Raw genomic sequence first — 6,736 nt, forward strand, 5'->3', positions numbered from 1 at the left:
TACTCTGAATGCCATATTGGCTCAGAACAAAGTGTTGACTCAACAGGTCAACATGATCTCTCAAAATCTGAATGGATTGCAACATGCATCCAACAGTACTAGAGAGGCAGCTTCTGAAGAAGCTTATGATCCTGAGAACCCTGCCATGGCAGAGGTTAATTACATGGGTGAACCTTATGGAAACACCTATAACTCATCATGGAGAAATCATCCGAATTTCTCATGGAAGGATCAACAAAAACCTCAACAAGGTTTTAACAATGGTGGACGCAATAGGCTGGGTAATAGCAAGCTATATCCATCATCTTCTCAGCAACAGACAGAGAATTCTGAACAAAACAATTCTAATTTAGCCAATGTAGTCTCTGATCTGTCAAAGGCCACTTTCAGTTTCATGAATGAAACAAGATCCTCCATTAGAAATTTGGAGGCACAAGTGGGCCAGCTGAGTAAGAAAGTTATTGAAATTCCTCCCAGTATTCTCCCAAGTAATACAGAAGAAAATCCAAAAGGAGAGTGCAAAGCCATTGACATAGTCAATATGGCCGAATGCACAAGGGAAGAGGAGGACGAAAATCCTAGTGAGAAAGACCTCCTGGGACGTCCCTCAAGCAAGAAGGAGTTTCCTATTGAGGATCCAAAGGAATCTGAGGCTCATACAGACACCATAGAGATTCCATTAAATCTCCTTCTGCCATTCATGAGCTCTGAAGACTATTCATCCTCTGAAGAGGATGAAGATGTAACTGGAGAGCAAGTTGCTCAATATTTAGGAGCTATCATGAAGCTGAATGCCAAGTTATTTGGTAATGAGACTTGGGAAAGTGAACCTCCCTTGCTCATTAATGAACTGGATACTTGGATTCAGAAAATTCTACCTCAAAAGAAACAAGATCCTGGCAAGTTCTTAATACCTTGTACCATAGGCACCATGATCTTTGAAAAAGCTCTATGTGATCTAGGATCAGGGATAAATCTTATGCCACTCTCTGTAATGGAGAAGCTGGGGATCATTGAGGTACAACCTGCCTTGTTCTCATTACAACTGGCAGACAAGTCATTGAGACAAGCTTATGGATTAGTAGAGGACGTGCTAGTAAAGGTTGAAGGCCTTTACATCCCTACTGATTTCATAATCTTAGACACTAGGAAGGAAGAAGATGATTGCATCATCCTTGGAAGACCTTTCCTAGCCACAGCAGGAGCTGTGATAGATGTCAACAGAGGTGAGTTAGTCCTTCAATTGAATGGGGACTACCTTGTGTTTAAGGCACATGGCCATCCCTCTGTGACAAAAGAGAGTAAGCATGAAGAGCTTCTCTCAGTTCAGAGTCAAAAAGAGCCTCCACAATCAAACTCTAAGTTTGGTGTTGTGAGGCCACAACCAAACTCTAAGTTTGGTGTTCAAACTCCATATCCAAACTCTAAGTTTGGTGTTGGGACCACACTTAAATTGACCTGATCACCTTGTGGCTCCATGAGAGCCACTGTCAAGCTATTGACATTAAAGAAGCGCTTATTGGGAGGCAACCCAATTTTATTTATCTAATTTTATTTTATTTTGTTTCTTTGTTATTTTTGTGTTTAATTAGGTACATGATCATGAGGAGTCACGAAAAAAATCAAAAAAATTAAAAACAGAGTCAAAAACAGAAGAAAAAAATTTTCACCCTGGAGGTAGCGCAGACTGGCGTTCAACGCCAGTAAGGTGCATCTGGCCGGCGTTCAACGCCAGAACAGAGCACCATTCTGGCGCTGAACACCAGAAACAAGCAACAACCTGGCGTTAAACGCCAGGAACGTGCACAGAGAGGACAATCTGGCGCTGAACGCCAGAAACAAGCATGAAACTGGCGTTCAACGCCAGAAACATGCATTACATGGGCGTTGAACGCCCAGAACATGCACCAATGGACGTTTGAACGCCAGAATGATGCATGAAGGCATTTTACATGCCTATATGGTGAAGGAATGGTATTTGTTTTCACCTTAGGATCTGTGGACCCCACAGGATCCTCACCTCAGGATCTGTGGACCCCACAGGATCCCCACCTACCATATCCCCACCTTACCTTTTAATCCTAATCACACTCTCCTAATCCAAATCTCATTTCACCCTTCCCCATATCACACTTCCCAAAAACCTTCACCAATCACCTCAAGTCCTCTTCCCAATTCTTCCATTCACCATTCACATCAACCTCCTCTTCCCCATAAACCCCACCTACCCTCATAACATTCAAATTCAATTTCCCACCCATTCCCACCCAAATGGCCGAAAACCCACTGATGAGCGGATAATTTGTACGCTTTTTGGCATTGTTTTTAGTATGTTTTTAGTAGTTTTAGTTGAGTTTTCAGTATGTTTTTATTAGTTTTTAGTTAAAATTCACTTTTCTGGACTTTACTATGAGTTTGTGTGTTTTTCTGTGATTTCAGGTATTTTCTGGCTGAAATTGAGGGATCTGAGCAAAAATCTGATCCAGAGACTCAAAAGGACTGCAGATGCTGTTGGATTCTGACCTCCCTGCACTCGAAGTGGATTTTCTGGAGCTACAGAAGCCCAATTGGCGCGCTCTCAACGGCGTTGGAAAGTAGACATCCTGGGCTTTCCAGCAAAATATGATAGTCCATACTTTGCCCAAGATTTGATGGCCCAAACCGGCGTTCAAAGTCACCTCAAGAAATTCCAGCGTTAAACGCCGGAACTGGCACCTAAATGGGAGTTAAACGCCCAAACTGGCATAAAAGCTGGCGTTTAACTCCAAGAGGAGTCTCTACACGAAAATGCTTCATTGCTCAGCCCAAGCACACACCAAGTGGGCCCGGAAGTGGATTTTTATGTCATTTACTCATCTTTGGATTATTTTTAGATCCTTTGATCATCTTGGTAGCTATCTTTGAGTTTTATGCTATCTTAGATCACTGGGAGGCTGGCCTCACGGCCATGCCTAGACCTTGTTCTTATGTATTTTCAATGGTGGAGTTTCTACACACCATAGATTAAGGTGTGGAGCTCTGCTGTACCTCGAGTATTAATGCAATTACTACTGTTCTTCTATTCAATTTCGCTTGTTCTTTGTCCAAGATATCACTTGTTCTTCAACTTGATGAAGGTGATGATCCGTGACACTCATCATCATTCTCACTCATGAACAAGGTGACTGACAACCACTCTTGTTCTACAAGCATACGAGGCTTAGTGAATATCTCTTGGATTCCTGATACACGATGCATGGTTGATCGCCTGACAACCGAGTGCTCGCCTGACAAACGAGCCAGCCATTCCGTGAGATCAGAGTCTTCGTGGTATAGGCAAGAACTGATGGCGGCATTCAAGAGAATCCGGAAGGTCTAACCTTGTCTGTGGTATTCTGAGTAGGATTCAATGATTGAATGACTGTGACGTGCTTCAAACTCCTAGCAGGCGGGGCGTTAGTGACAGACGCAAAAGGATCGATGGATTTTATTCCGGCCTGACCGAGAACCGACAGCTGATTAGCCATATGCTGTGACAGAGCATGGGAACATTTTCACTGAGAGGATGGGAGGTAGCCATTGACAACGGTGAAACCCTACATGAGCTTGCCATGGAAAGGAGTAAGAAGGATTGGATGAAGACTGTAGGAAAGCAGAGACGGAAGGGAAGGCATCTTCATACGCTTATCTGAAGCTCTCACCAATGATATACATAAGTATCTCTATCTTTATCTTTATGCTTTATTCATCATCTATACCCATTTGAGTCTGCCTGACTGAGATTTACAAGGTGACCATAGCTTGCTTCATAGCAACAATCTCCGTGGGATCGACCCTTACTCGCGTAAGGTTTATTACTTGGACGACCCAGTGCACTTGCTGGTTAGTTGTGCGAAGTTGTGTTTATGCCATGGTATTGAGCACCAAGTCTTTGGAGCCATTACCGGGGATTGTTTTGTGTATTAAAAAGTAGTGATCACAATTTCGTGCACCAAGTTTTTGGCGCCGTTGCCGGGGATTGTTTGTGTATGGACAACTGACGGTTCATCTTGTTGCTTAGATTAGGTATTTATTTTTTTCGAAATTCTTGAAGATGAATTCTAGAGTTTCATGATGATTTGTTGAAATCTGGCTGGCTGAGAAGCCATGTCTAATCTCATTGGACCGAGGTTTCAACTTATCATCACAGAAGCTTGTTGATTTTTTATCAATCTTGCTTTTGGAGCAATGATCTGCTAAGGCTTGGCTGGCCTTTGGCCATGTCTAGTGTTTTGGACCGAAGCTTTCTTTGAAAGCTTGGCTGGCTGTGAAGCCATGTCTAATTCCTGGACCGGAGTCTTAGACTAGCATTGCACTGATTCCTGGAATTCTCATTAAGAATTTTGATATCTTTTTCCACTTAATTTTCGAAAGTCACAAAAAAATTCACAAAATCATAAAAAACCAAAAATATTTGATGTTTCTTGCTTGAGTCTAGTGTCTTATCTTAAGTTTGGTGTCAATTGCATACATTCATTCATGTGTCTTAAGGATCTTCAAGTAATTCTTGATGATTTCTTACTCTGATCTTTGAATTCTTTTGACTTGAGTGTTTATGTGTCTCATATAGTGTCAGTAGTATACAAACTGCTAAGTTTGGTGTCTTGCATGCATTGTTATTTGATTCTTGTTGCATTTTGATTATTAAAAATCCAAAAATATTTTTAATTTGTGTCTTTTCAAGTCAATAATACAAAGAATTGAAGATTCAGAACATACTGCAGAGGAATCACACAGAAAAAGCTGGGCATTCAAAAATGCCCAGTGAAGAAGACAGACTGGCGTTTAAACGCCAGCCAGGGTACCTGGTTGGGCGTTTAACGCCCAAAAAGGGTGCATTTTGGGCGTTAAACGCCAGAATGTGCACCATTCTGGGCGTTTAACGCCAGGATGGCTAAAGGGGGAAGATTTTGTTTTTCAAATCAATTTTTTTTTCAAGTTTTCAAAGTTTTTCAAAATCAAATCTTTTTCAAATCATATCTTTTCAATCAAATGTTTTCAAAATCAATTTCTTTCTTTTTTTTTTCAAAGATACTAACAATTAATGATTTGATTGAACATCTCAAGTATCTTGCCTTTTCTGTTGAGAAAGGTTTAATGTTTGAATCATATCTTTTCTTGTTAGGCAAGTCATTAATTTTTAAAATCAAATCTTTTTAAAATGTTTTCCAAATCATATCTTCTCAATCAAAATTTTTTTAAAACCAATCATATCTTCTTAACCACATCTTTTTCAAATTAGTTTTCAATCAAATCTTTTTAACTTCTAATTTCAAAATCTTTTTCAAAAATCATTTAATTTCTTTCCCACTCTTATTTTCGAAAATCAAGTAGTGTTTTTCAAAATGTTTTCAAACTTTTTAACTTAATTTTCGAAAATTCTCTTCCCTCATTCTCACATCCTTCTATTTATGGAGTATCACTCCTTCTTAATGCACAATTCGAACTCCATCTAATCAAGTTCGAATTCTTCTACCTCCTTCTTCTTTCTTCTATTTTTCTTTTCCTCTGACACCTCAAGGAATCTCTATACTGTGACATAGAGGATTCCATATTTTCTTGTTCTCTTCTCTTTCATATGAGCAGGAACAAAGACAAAGGCATTCTTGTTGAAGCTGACCCTGAACCTGAAAGGACCTTGAAGCGAAAGCTAAGAGAAGCTAAGGCACAACTCTCTGTTGGGGACCTGACCGAATTCTTCAAAGAAGAAGAACCCATGGCAGCCGAAAACAACAACAATGCCAACAATGCAAGGAAGGTGCTGGGTGACTTTACTGCACCTACTCCCAATTTCTATGGGAGAAGCATCTCTATCCCTGCCATTGGAGCAAACAACTTTGAGCTTAAGCCTCAATTAGTTTCTCTAATGCAACAGAATTGCAAGTTCCATGGACTTCCAATGGAAGATCCTCATCAGTTTTTAGCTGAGTTCTTGCAAATCTGTGACACAGTCAAGACTAATGGGGTTGACCCTGAGGTCTACAGACTGATGCTATTCCCTTTTGCTGTAAGAGACAGAGCTAGAATATGGTTGGACTCACAACCTAAAGATAGCCTGGACTCTTGGGAAAAGCTAGTCATGCCTTCTTGGCAAAGTTCTTTCCACCTCAAAATGGAGTAAGCTTAGAGTGGAAGTCCAAACCTTCAGACAGAAGGATGGAGAATCCCTCTATGAAGCTTGGGAAAGATACAAACAATTAATCAGAAAATGTCCCTCAGACATGCTTTCTGAATGGAGCATCATAGGTATTTTCTATGATGGTCTCTCTGAACTATCCAAGATGTCTTTGGATAGCTCTGCTGGAGGATCTCTTCATCTGAAGAAGACGCCTACAGAGGCTCAGGAACTAACTGAGATGGTTGCAAATAACCAATTCATGTACACTTCTGAAAGGAATCCTGTGAACAATGGGACAAGTCAGAAGAAAGGAGTTCTTGAGATTGATGCTCTGAATGCCATTTTGGCTCAGAACAAGATATTAACTCAACAAGTTAATTTGATTTCTCAAAGTCTGTCTGGAATGCAAAATGCACCTGGCAGTACTAAGGATGCTTCATCTGAGGAAGAAGCTTATGATCCTGAGAACCCTTCAATGGAAGAGGTGAATTACCTAGGAGAACCTTATGGAAACACCTATAATTCTTCATGGAGAAATCACCCAAATTTCTCATGGAAGAATCAAGAGAGACCTCAACAAGGTTTCAACAATAATGGTGG

The 6,736-nt window shown here is 40.5% G+C and overlaps 1 non-coding gene across 1 annotated transcript; it reads right to left on the reverse strand.

The window, feature by feature from the left end:
* Window positions 1-6,137: 6,137 nt before the first annotated feature.
* On the reverse strand, window positions 6,138-6,245 carry LOC130958474 (small nucleolar RNA R71). The gene has a single exon (XR_009077594.1). It is a non-coding gene; the product is annotated as a small nucleolar RNA R71 (small nucleolar RNA).
* Between the last annotated feature and the right edge of the window lie 491 nt (window positions 6,246-6,736).

This window comes from Arachis stenosperma, chromosome 10 (assembly GCF_014773155.1).
Source record: "Arachis stenosperma cultivar V10309 chromosome 10, arast.V10309.gnm1.PFL2, whole genome shotgun sequence".
NCBI classification, from domain to species: domain Eukaryota; kingdom Viridiplantae; phylum Streptophyta; class Magnoliopsida; order Fabales; family Fabaceae; genus Arachis; species Arachis stenosperma.